Below are 13435 nucleotides of genomic sequence, written 5' to 3'. Positions count from 1 at the left end.
TATTTATACATATATCTATTTTTTAATTTATTTATTTTTGCTGTGTTGGGTCTTCGTTTCTGTGTGAGGGCTTTCTCTAGATGCGGCAAGCGGGGGCCACTCTTCAATCGCAGTGCGCGGGCCTCTCACTATCGCGGCCTCTCTCGTTGCGGAGCACAGGCTCCAGACGCGCAGGTTCAGTAGTTGTGGCTCACGGGCCTAGCTGCTCCGCGGCATGTGGGACCCTCCCAGACCAGGGCTTGAACCGTGTCCCCTGCATTAGCAGGCAGACTCTCAACCACTGCGCCACCAGGGAAGCCCCCTATATATATATATTATTTGTTTATATTATGCATTCATTTCAGTCTGTAAGTTCCCAAAACAGTGTTTGTTAATGTAACATTTGAAGCCTCTACCTTAAACTGAGACAATGCATGAGGATAACTAATTAATGCTTTTACAAATAAATGAATCAATCTACAATGATTAAAATAGAGGCGTAACTAGTAATGCCCTGTTTAAGACACAGATCAGGATGAGGTATAACAATAGGCATAATAGGAGCACGTTTCTAAATAACATGTGAAGGCTGAAGCTGCAGGCTTTGAACCAGAAGATAAAATTCAAAGTCTAAAACGATGAACAGTTACTTCCTTCAGTTTAACAAGAGATAGGCTTTGATTTAATATCCAGCTATCCACTCTTTATCAATAAAGTCAGGGATCCAATCTCCTTATCTCTAAAATGGGAATAATTGTGAAATCCGAGCTTATTGCATATATTTGTATGGATCAAACGTGAAAATTTATAGACTGGCTTTATAAATTACAAAGAACTCTGTGTGTGTGTGTGTGTTATCATTTCTGTTCTTTATATAAAATTGAGATTAGTAAATTTGGCTTAATGAGGCCATCCTTAAATAAAAACATTAAGCATTCTCCTTGTATTATCACTGGCCACTCTTCAAGATTTTTGCCGGTGTTCCCTCTTTGCACATATATTAACTGTTCCTCAAATATAAGTGTTTTACATATTCTTTGGGACATTTCCCCATGATCTTTTTCTTTCCACTTGAAATTCTTCCTAAGGAATCTTTCCTTCCAGTGCCTTCAAATACCTTCTACAGTCTGGAAACACTTAAATTTACCTCTACAAACTAACTTCCTAACATCTAGATTCATATTCTAGCTGCCTATTTACACCTCCTTCATCCACAGCATCAGAGGAGCTGTGGGGCTGAAATCAAAGACATGATATGTTTGAGGCAAGATGCTTTCAGTACAAAGTGAGTCAAAATATACTTAGAACTATCCTCCCCAGCCACAGCTGGACTAGGAAAAATAGTTCAATATATATAAGTTCAGAGAGACATATTAGTGCAACAGAGGTAGGTAAAACAGAACTTGGGTCACCTGTTAACATCATTTATTTGCCTTCGTGACTTCCTTGGGCCTGATCCCCAAAATGCAGTTTCCATTTGTCTTAGTTCATTTGGGATGCTATAACACAAATACCATAAACTAGATGGCTTGTAAACAACATTTATTCCTCACAGTTCTGGAGGCTGGGAAGTCCAAGATCATGTCAGCAGATTCGGTGTCTGGTGAGAACCCACTTCCTCATAGATGGTTGCATTTGAGCTATAACCTCACATGGCAGAAGAGGCAAGGGAGCTTTCTCAGGCCTCTTTTGTAAGAGCACTAATTCTGTTCATGAAGGCTTCACCCTCTGACCTAATCACCTCCCAAAGACCTCCATCTCCTAATACTATTATTTTTGGACTTAGGATTTCAACATATGAATTTTAGGGGGACACAAACATTCATATTATAGCACCGTTTTACAATGAATTGTCACTTTGCTCATCCAAACTTTACAATTCAGTGATCTATGCAGGTTGTGGTACAGCTGATGGGCAGGTGCTCAGTCTCTGCTAGTGCTCAGCAATGCACCAGAAACAGCTACTGGTAACTCTTTCCAGTGGAGGAAATGGCTGCGTTCTAAAACCCTAAGGGTCTGTGCTGCAACTTGCCTGTTGGGGCTTCTGGATACTTCATATGGAGTCCTTATCTACTTCTTGCACAATTGGATCTACCTGAGAGACAGGGCAGCTTACACTACAGCCTGGACCTGCTGGAGAGCCCTCTTTTGCTATGGGTCCCACTTGAAACTGGCAACCATCAAAGTCACCCCCCAGATGGGTCAAAACAGTATTTTTTTTTTTGGAGTAAAATTGCTTTACAATGTTGTGTTAGCTTCTGCTGTATAATGAAGTGAATCAGCTATATGTATACCTATATCCCCTCCCTCTTGGATCTCCCTCCCACCCCCCCATCCCACCCATCTAGGTCGTCACAGAGCACTGAGCTGATCTCCCTGTGCTATACAGCAGGTTCTCACTAGCTATCTATTTTACACATGGTAGTGTATTTACGTCAAACCTAATCTCCCAATTCGTCTCACCCTCCTCTTCCCCCACTGTCTCCGCATGTCCGTTCTCTACATCTACATCTCTATTCCTGCCCTACAAATAGGTTCATCTGTACCATTTTTCTAGATTCCACATATATGCATTAATATACAATATTTGTTTCTCTCTTTCTGGCTTACTTCACTCTGTATGACAGACTCTAGGTCCATCCAGATCTCTTCAAATGACCCAATTTCATTCTTTTTTATGGCTGAGTAATATTCCATTATATATATGTACCACATCTTCTTTATCCATTCATCTATTGTTGGACATTTGAGTTGTTTCCATGTCTTGGCTATTGTAAATAGCGCTGCAATGAACATTGGGGTGCATGCATCCTTTCGAATTATGGTTTTCTCTAGGTATATGCCCAGTAGTGGGATTGCTGGGTCATATGGTAGTTCTATTTTTAGTTTTTTAAGGAATCTCCATACTGTTCTCCATAGTGGCTGTACCAAATTACATTCCCACCAACAGTGTAGGGTGGTTCCCTTTTCTCCACACCCCCTCCAGCAGTTGTTATTTGTAGACTTTTTCATATAAATTTACCCTTTATTTTCTTTTTTTTTAAAACATCTTTATTGGAGTGTAACTGCTTTACAATGGTATGTTAGTTTCTGCTTTACAACAAAGTGAATCAGTTATACATATACATACATCCCCATATCTCCTCCCTCTTGCATCTCCCTCCCTCCCACCCTCCCTATCCCACCCCTCTAGGTGGTCACAAAGCACCGAGCTGATCTCTCTGTGCTATGTGGCTGCTTCGCACTAGCTATCCATCTTACATTTGGTGGTGTATACATGTCCATGCCACTCTCTTACCGCGTCCCAGCTTATGTAGACTTTTAAATGATAGCCATTCTAACTGATGTGAGGTGGTACCTCATTGTAGTCATTTCTCTAATAATTAGTGATGTTGAGCATATATAAAAAAAGAATGCCTATATGTGTATAACTGAGTCACTTTGCTGTACAGCAGAGATTTGCACAACACTGTAAATCAAATATATGTCAATAAAAAAAAAGTTTAAGAAACGAAAAAAAGAGACATTACAACTGATGCTACATACCACACAAATACCAAGAACATACAATGAAGAAAGAATAGTCTTTTCAATAAATGGTGCTTGGAAAACTGAATATCGACTTGCAAAAGTATGAAATCGGACCCTTAAATTATACCATACACAAAAATTAACTTGAAATCTATTGAAGACTTTTAATATAAGACCTGAAAACATAGGTGAAAAGCTCCTAGAATAAAATATAGGAAAAACGCTGAAACAATAAAACTCTTAGTATAAAACAAAGGGGGAAAACTCTTCGACATTGATCTTGGTAATCGTTTCTAAATATTAGACCAGAAGTACAGGGAACAAAAGTAAAAATAAACAAGTAGGAGTACGTCACACTAAAAAGCTTCTGCACCACAAAGGAAACAACTAGCAAAACAAAAAGGCAACCTACTGAATGTGAGAAAATATTTCTAAACTGTATCTCTGATAGGGGTTAATATCTGAAATACTCAAGGAACTCACACAACTCAACAGAAAAACAACAACAACAAAAAAATCCTGATTTAAAAATAGGCAAAGAACTTGAATGGACATACAATGGACAAAAGGTATATGAAAAGGTGCTCAACATCACTAATCATCAGAGAAATGCAAATCAAAACCACAATGGAATATCACCTCAAACCTGTTAGGAAGTTTATTATCAAAAGGACAAAAGATATAAGATGTGTTGGCTAGGGTGTGGTGAAAAGGGAACATTTTTGCACTTGATGGAAATGTAAATTGGTACAGCCGTTATGGATAATAGTATGGAGTGTCCTCAAAAGATTAGAAATAGAACTACCATATTATCCATTAAGCCCACTTCTGAGTGCATATCCGAAGGAAATCAAATCAGTATCTTGAGGAGGTATCTGAATGTCCCTGTTCATTGAAGCTTTATTTGCAATAGCCAAGATATGGAAACAGCAACCCAAGTATCATCAATGGATGAGTGGATTTTTTAAATGTGGTATATATACAATGGAAAATCATTCAGCCATAAAAAATAACACCATTTAAAAAATCATGGATGAACCTGGAGGACATTATGCTAAGTGGAATAAGCCAGACAGAGAATACAAATACTGTATGTTCTCACTTACATGTGGAATCTAAAAAAGTTGAACGCATAGAAGCAGAGAGTAGAACACTAGTTTCCAGGGGTTAGAGAGTGGGAGAACAGGGATGTGTTGGTCAAAGGGTACAAACTTCAAGTTGTAAGATGAATCAGATCTGGGGATCTAATATACAGCATGGTGATTACCAGTAATAGTACTGTACTGTATACTTGAAATTTTCTAAGAGAATAGATCTTAAGTTTTTTCACAAAAAGAAAAAAAAATAGTAACTACGTGAGGTAATGGATGTGTTAACTTGCTTACAGTAGTTATTTCACATATATACATATATTAATTCATCACATTGTACATCTTAAATACAATTGTATTTGTCAATTATACTTCAGTAAAGCTGGAAAAAATTAATAGATAACACACTCAGTAAAGTTTAACAAGGAAGCAAGAAGTGGAGATTTTGCCAGTTACCAAGTATGTCTATTCCAATTATACATTCAGGAACCAAGGAAGAAAACACCAGCTATGCTCTACGGTCCACTGTAACTCAAATTTAGGCTAAGCCTCCATCTATCACCTGGCCACCGTAAGCTCCCATTTTGATTGGTGGATCATGGTGAATATGGGGTACCCAGAAATAATATCAATTCGTAACCTGTATCTAGTAATCTCTGAAAAGTCAGGGTATTTCCTTTTCCCCAGTGTGCAGTCCCCCTAGTAGTGGCCCTTTGAGAAAGGCTCGGAAGAGAATTCACAGTACTTACCTGGTGGATGCGTGCAGCATCCTTCCTCAAGAGGACCTGGTCTCCCCTTCCGTCAAGGAGTTCTAGGTCTGTGAACTAATTTGGGTCTAGAAATTAGGTAGAAATTCATCACTATCTGTAAGGTCGGATCTTAACAAACGGCACCGGGAAACAGAGGAAAGCTTCAAGTGAGCTTTATTAGGGAGCGCTCCCGGGCGAGGTTCACTGGTCGGAGACAAAGGGGCCAGAGAAGTCGCGCCCGGGCGAGGGTTGGGCAAGATTTTATAGGGGAAGGGAAAGGGGTGTGGTGAATCTGGGAGGGCGCAGGGTATTCCTTATTTGGTGGTCTTTTCGGGTATCCTGGTGGACCATTAGTCCCGCCCCTCGAAAGGCGGGAAGGCTGGGCTGGGTTCAAAGTCCCCAGGTCAGTTCCTGGAACTGGGTGGTCCGGAATGTCTCCAGGGCAGTTTCTGGAACTGGGTGGTCCGGAGAATTTCGGTCTGATACAACCTGTGAATCTGATTGTGTTCCCCTGCCTCGGGCCAGTTGGCCTTACATCCCGACATCTTTGGTGTAATGGGTTGGCGTTCTGATCTCTGGCTACTTCATGCTGAATGGGGGCGTCGAAAGGGGAGTCGGGCAACCAGAGGTCCGAGGCTTAGGGGAGACCAGTGGGGGGTTCTGTAGGAAGCAAGGTGTAAGGACCGAGGAGCATTTGGTTTGTGGCCACCAGAGAGACTTCTTCCATGCGCCTGCGAAGGAACCTAAGAAAACAGGGAGCAAGCATGCTACGAAGAGGGTGCGGTCCGGTTTTGAAAGAGGGGTGTCAAAGAGTCCCTCTCTCGGCGGGCTGAGGGCCTCTACGACTTGGGGGCAGGAGTGGGAAGGGGAGGTCCCGGTATCGGAGATAGGCAAGAGGGAGGCCGGGTTTAGGCGGGGGAAGAGGTCGAGGGAGATAGCAGGGTTTTCAATGAACAGGTGGAGTGGAACTGTGGAACTCCTGGATGCGGGAGGGGCCCAGGAGGGAGAGAGACTTGTGGCCTAGGAGGTCGACCAGCCGGTGGGAGGAAAACACGGTTAGTGGGTGGGCCAGAGTCAGTTTGAGTGTTTGTTTTGTCAGTTCGGCTGCCACGGCTAGGGCCCGAAGGCATGGTTGCCATCCCCGAATGGTTGGCTCTAGCTGTTTGGAGAGGTAAGCCACGGGGCGGTAGGAAGGCCCTACTGGCTGGGCAAGGAGTCCAGTGGCTATTCCGGCCCGTTCATCCACAAAAAGGTGAAAAGGTCAGTTTGGGTTGGGCAGAGAAAGGGGAGGAGAAGATATCAGAGCGTTACGGAGGGTGAGAAAGGCCTGTCGAACGGCGGAAGGAGAGGTGAGGGGTCCTTGGGGGGTTTCTTTACTGGCTAGATATAAGGGTTTAGCGAGGAGAGCAAAGTTAGGGATCCAGTGTCGGAAAAATCCTATAAGGCCCAAAAAGGAGAGAATTTGTTCCGCTGTTTCCGGAGGCTGGAGTTCACGGATAATCCGGGTGCGATCAGCTGTTAGACCTTTTGTGGTAGGGGTAAGGTGAAGCTCCAGGTAGGTTACAGAAGATACAGATAATTGAGCCTTGGCTGGGGAGACCCAATAACCGTGAGAGCCAAGGTAATTGAAGAGATCTGCAGTATGTTGTCTTGAGAGGCTGAGATGGGCTACAAAGGAGGAGGTCATCTACATATTGAAGGAGTATGCTGGGGATAAGGGAGCAGGAAGTGAGGTCCCGTGCGAGCGCCTGACCGAAGAGGTGAGGACTGTCGCGGAAGCCCTGGGGAAGAACTGTCCAGGTGAGCTGACTGGAAATATGAATATCTGGATCCGTCCAGGTAAAGGCGAGGAGGAAATAGGAGTCGGGATGTAGGGGGATAGTGAAAAAGGCATCTTTGAGATCCAGAACCGTAAAGTGGGTTGTGGATGGGGGTATATGGGAGAGCAAAGTGTATGGGTTTGGTACTACTAGGTGGAGAGGAATTATGGCCTCATTGATTATTCGGAGGTCCTGGACCAGGCGATAATCCCCAGACGCCTTGCGGACAGGCAGGATGGGGGTGTTGCAGGAAGAGTCAGTGGGGATAAGGAGTCCCTGGTTTAGGAGTCTGGTGATAATAGGTTGTAGGCCTCTAAGGTGAGTCTCAGAGATGGGAAATTGGGGCCTTGATGGAAATTTGGAGGGGTCCTTTAGGCGGATGAGAACGGGGGAATGGTGTGTTGCTATTATGGGCTTAGAAGCATCCCAGACTTGGGGATTGATTGGATTCGGTGTGATTGGAAGAGGGGGATAGGAGCGGGAGGGTTCTAGAGACAGACCGAGAAGAGGAAGCAGGAGTTGGGAGGAGAGGACCTTAGGGTCAAGTCTAACCAGCTGGAGGGAGGCCCCTAAGTGGAAAAGGACATCTCGGCCTAGCAAGGGAACTGGGCAGGATGGTATGACTAAGAAGGAATGAGTAAAAGGGAGTCCTTCGATATGACATGGGAGTGGACCGGTCTGGAGTGGGAAGGATGGTTTGCCATCAATACGCATGACCGAGATTTGGGAAGGAGAAACTGGCCCGGAATAAGTAGGCAGGACCGAATAGGTAGCCCCCGTGTCCACCAGAAATGAGATGGACTTACCCGCTACCTGTAGTGTTACCCTGGGCTCGGCGAGGGTGATAGGGGTCTTCGAGTCCGGGCGCCGTCAGTCGTCAGCCAATCCCAGCAGTTCGAGTGGTAATGCCGTTGGGTCGGCCTGCCCCCCGCGTGGAGACGCTGAAGGAGGGCCAGTCGTAGGGCAGTCACTCTTCCAGTGGCCCGTTAGCCCGCAGCTGGGACAGGGCTTAGAAGGAGGTTGGGGATTGGGACATTGGCGAGCCCAGTGGCTTTCTTTTCTGCATTTGAAGCAGGCCCCCGGCAGGGTTGCGTTTTGCGGACCCCATGGATGCTGTGATCCATGGGAGATGGCCGGCCTTAGGGCGGCTACAAGAGCTTGGGTTTGGAGGGCCACCTTTTGGTGCATCCGAGCCTGTCGGATGCATTCTGCCAAATCCTCACGACCATTATAGACTTTAAAGGCCATTTTTACCAGATCTCAAATAGGGGTTTGAGGGCCGTCTTCTGCCCGTTTTAATTTCTTTCGGATGTCCGGGGTTGATTGGGTGATAAAATGGGTGGCCAGGACCGCTGCCCCTGCCGGGGTGTCGGGATCCAGCCGGGTGTAGAGAGTTAAGGCCTCTGTAAGGCGATTGAGGAAGATAGCTGGATTTTCGTTAGGTTCCTGGGTTATCTCTCTTAGTTTTTTCAAAATTGACTACCTTATGAGCGGCAGCCTATATGCCAGCCAGGAGGCATTGGATCATGAGGTCGCGTTTACGACGGCCATCTTGGCCATCCTGATAAGTCCAGCCTGGATCAGTGCCAGGTACGGCAGTCGCTCCGACAGGTATGGAGTTGTCGGTAAGGTGAACCTGATCTGCATGGTTTCGGGCAGCAGTTTGAATTCTTTCCCTCTCATCAGGGGTCAGAGTATAAGATAGGATCACAAAGATATCGTGCCAGGTTAGATCGTAAGCTTGAGATAGGTAGCGAAATTCTTTGATGTAGTGGGAGGAGTCGGCAGAGAAGGAGCCTGATCGTTTTTCAATTTGAGAGAGGTTCTGGAGAGAGAAAGGGACATGGATGGACTCTGACCAGTCCTTCCGCTCCTGCTACCTCCCTCAGAGGGCACAGGAATCTTGGGAGTCGTGAGAGCGTGTATGTGCACTAATTGGCGAAGCAAGGGGCGTGGGGGGAGAAACCGTTGAGGGAGGCGGAAGAGCGGTTGGAGGGGCCGGGTTCGGGAGGAGGAGGGACAGCTTCAGGATAGGGTGGAGGTTGGAGAGGAGTTCTGGAGCGGGAGAGGCGAGAGGTTTGGGAGGGTCGGTTAGTGGGGAGGAATCCAAGGCGATTGAGGTTTTGGATGGAGGAGATGTTTGTTTGGCAAGGAGGATTTGAGAGGTAGAACAATTGACGCAAAGGGAGGGGCGGGAGCGCAAATACCAAAAAACCTGGACATAGGGGACCTCAGACCATTTGCCCGTCCTGTGGCAGTAATTATCTAGATCACGGAGGATGTTAAAATCGAAAGTCCCTTCAGGAAAATAGTGAGGGCTGTAAAATTGGCTAGGAGACACCCCAGGGGCGTCTTAGGATCTGGATTCGATTGTGAGGTTCCCATGACCCCCAGTCTGTCCCCCTGAGTGAATGGAGAGGGACAGAGGCGTCCCTGGTCTCAGTCTCCAATTCACGGCAGGTCGGAGGGCGGTCAGGCGATTGGGACGTCTCCACAATCACCCGAGGCCCGGCGGGTCGGAGAGCGGTCAGGCAATTGGGACGTCTCCACAGTTGCCCGAGGCCCGGAGAGAGGACGGAGGAGTCCCTGACGCGGCCGCCATTAGGGACAGGGAGTCCGGTGGGCAGGGACTCTGGGGGTCGGAGGGGACAAGGGAGGGGGACTTACCCCGTTTTCTGCCGGATCGGGTGGATGAGTAGAGGTTCCCTGGTTGTCTCCTGAGGGAGGGGAGGAGCGGCCCGCTTGGTAACCCGCGGGGCTTGGTACCCCTCCCGGGTTTCAGCACCAAATGTAAGGTCGGATCTTAACAAACGGCACCACGAAACAGAGGGAAGCTTCAAGTGAGCTTTATTAGGGAGCGCTCCCGGGCGAGGTTCACTGGTCCGAGAGAAAGTGGGCCAGTGAAGTCGCACCCGGGCGAGGGTTGGGCAAGATTTTATAGGGGAAGAAGGGAAAGGGGTGTGGTGAATCTGGGAGGGCGCAGGGTATTCCTTATTTGGTGGTCTTTTCGGGTATCCTGGGGGACCGTTAGTCCCGCCCCTCGAAAGGCGGGAAGGCTGGGCTGGGTTCAAAGTCCCCAGGTCAGTTCCTGGAACTGGGTGGTCCGGAATGTCTCCAGGGTAGTTTCTGGAACTGGGTGGTCCGGAGAATTTCGGTCTGATGCAACCTGTGAATCTGATTGTGTTCCCCTGCCTCGGGCCAGTTGGCCTTACACTATCCACAAGGTAACTGACGTCATGTTTTTAGCCATCAGATCTTTCGTTTTTCCTGTTATGAGTAATAAAGCAGCATTTTAGTAGGTTGCTCATCTCTTTCACTCCTAGTGACACTGTGGTCAATTAGTCCAGATAAGATAGATCAGCAGGCACATCATGACTGGGGACAGACGGGAGAAGCTATGAACTTAAGCAGAGGATGCTTATACACTGGTAAAAAATCAAGGTGGTATAAGCATGCTTCCACAAGGCTATACCAGATCAATCAACTTCACTGCGGTAGAAACCAGAATGAAACAACGAAGGGGCAAAACTCAGGCTAATAGAGTCCACCATGAGTAAATGTAAGCCCCACAACCAACACACACACACCTAGACACTCTCCTGAAATGGAGAAAGGAAAGTCCTTTGAGAAGGGAGAGAAACAGCCTTTTAGGAAGTTTGAAATTTGAATTAATTGACAATTTCCCCAAAAGAGGCTATTCTAGACAGAAGAGACTAAGTGAGTTTTAATAGGCAAAATTAAGTGTACTTCTCCTCCCACCCCAACCCCACCATTCACGGGATTACAAAGAAAGATCAATTCTCAAAATGAAAAGGTGTTACTTATTCTGGCCCAGTTGTGTTTTTAAGGTGTAACTTTTAAAACAATGGCCCAGTGGGCTCAGGTGCTGGTATGCCATGGATTAAAGTGATGAGAGTTAATTGTTTTGACAGCATCTAAATCATTTTCTTAAACCCATAGCACCTTTTGACAAATAGTCCCCTCAGCTAACTAAAATTTATTGAATTTTTTACATAGTTTTAATGTTCAGAAAAAGAAGATTAAAGGATTGTTTTGGTTTGCTTTCTATTTTCAGTCTCTTCTGTAACTTCTCTTTACATGTAAATTTCACGCTTTAAAACAACAACGCCTTCACTAGACTATTTCTCCTTTCTAGGAGCATGTTATTTCTTTCCTGTCTTCTTGGTTAAGGATTTTAAATGAAGTCACCCCACAACCATATTTTCTTCATCATTAATTCTCTCTACAATCTCTTACATTTTAAATTTTGTTCCCATCCCTTCACTGAAATAATACTCTCAAAAATCTCCATGACTTCCGAACCATCTAATCCAATAGTAATTTCTCAACACTCAGTTTTCTTGACCTCTCTAGAGACTCTTATGTTATTAAACCTACTCCTTACTAAGAGTTCATTTCAAAGACCTGATAATTCTTCATTCTAAATATTTCTTCTCTCAAAATCTTCCTTTCCATTTTTACTGTTAGTGCTTCAGTAGAACAGCTCTCTACTGCACTATTACAGATGGTTTTCACACTGCTTATCTCTTTTTAATCTATTTCTTTACACCACCACGAAAATAATCTCCCATTTAGGTCCATCTCATATGTAACTCTTCCGTTTTGAAAAAAAAAAATCCAAGGTTCCTGTTACCGCGTCCAAGCTCGCTCTGCTCGCTGCATGACAGGCTAATAAATCGGGAGACGAGGTGTTGAGACAAGGAATTGCGACTTTATTTGGAAAAGCCGGCAGACCAAGAAGACGGCAGATTACAGTCCCCAAAAAACCATTTTATCGGGGTCTGGAAGCCAGTTTCTTTTATAGAACAGAGAGTGGTGGGAGGTGAGGAAGCCAAGTAAAAAGACCATTAGTTTTGCCTGGCTTGGCCAGCATCGGAAGGGGATGTGTTAATTTCTCCTTTTCTGTAGCCATTCACAGGTGGGAAGGGTCAGATTCTCTCCCTGTGAGCTGAACAAAGGCACTTTAGTTTAACATTTCAGGCAGAGGGGCAGGCTTGTGTGATTATAATAACAAAAGCAATGAAAAGCAAAGGTTAAAGTCAAAAAGAACAGATCCAACATGGGGTCAGAACTGACTCTTCCCTGTTACATTCCTTTCATTTATTCCCACCTATGCTATTTAAACTAAATTATAAGGAATAGTATTTCTCAATCCTGGGTGCACAATAAAGTCCCTGAGGAGTTTTAAAAATATATGGATTCCTGACCACCTAGAGGGGTGGGATAGGGAGGGTGGGAGGGAGACGCAAGAGGGAGGAGATATGGGGATATATGTATATGTATAGCTGATTCACTTTGTTATAAAGCAGAAACTAACATACCATTGTAAAGCAATTATACTCCAATAAAGATGTTTAAAAAAATAAAAGGATTCCTCAGTCCCACAACAGCACCGGTAAATCAGACTCTCAGAGTGGAGCTCAGTGATCAGTATTTTTAAAGAGGTCTCCAAGTAATTCTAATGTGCAACCTAGGTTGAGAATCAGTGATCTGGAACTAGATCAAGTCAAAGTTAGAAGATACTGTCCTCCGCTTAGGGCAGTGGTGCATCACAATCACCTGGGGAAGCTTGTTAACATTCCTGAATTTCAAGCTTAGTGAATTAGAATCTCTGGTGGAGGTTTCTGAGAACTTCTATTTCTTAGCAAGCTTTCTAGGCATTCTTATTTAGCCAAAATGGTCCTGGTTTAGTGACAAGCATTGGAAACCAATCACCTAGCAATGTTTCTCCATCTTTAATGTGCATATACATCACCTGAGAAATCTTGTAAAACTGCAGGTTTAATTCATTAAATGTAGGGTGGAATCTGAGATTCTATATTTCTAATAAGCTCTCAGTTCATGACTATACTGCTGGTCTATGGTTCACACTTTTGAGTAGTGTTAAAGAAAAAAAAATATTCAATGAGATTTGTTAAAACATAATAAGGAAGACTTTATTCAAGGGGGGTGGGGGGAGACTATCAAGATGTGTACAGGGACCACTGAGATGGGATACTGAAGTGGGGGAGAGAGACTGGGCTCAACTCTGTATACAGCTGGGGCAAGAGGGAATTTATAGCCAAAGAGTAGGGTGGGGATCAGTGGATGGAAAATTACTAAAAGGAAACTTCGGGGATTATGGAGGATTGTGGCTAAACCAACTCAATAGGATTCTTGTTTAAGACAGTCTAGGGTGATCAGATATCACCTGAGGGATGGCAGAGGCTGAGGAACCAAATCAGATATCCAGGGAAAGGGATAC

The sequence above is a fragment of the Phocoena sinus genome, chromosome 7, assembly GCF_008692025.1.
Source record: "Phocoena sinus isolate mPhoSin1 chromosome 7, mPhoSin1.pri, whole genome shotgun sequence".
Taxonomy (NCBI): domain Eukaryota; kingdom Metazoa; phylum Chordata; class Mammalia; order Artiodactyla; family Phocoenidae; genus Phocoena; species Phocoena sinus.
The sequence above is the reverse complement of the archived record's forward strand: the minus strand, read 5'-3'. Positions refer to the sequence as shown.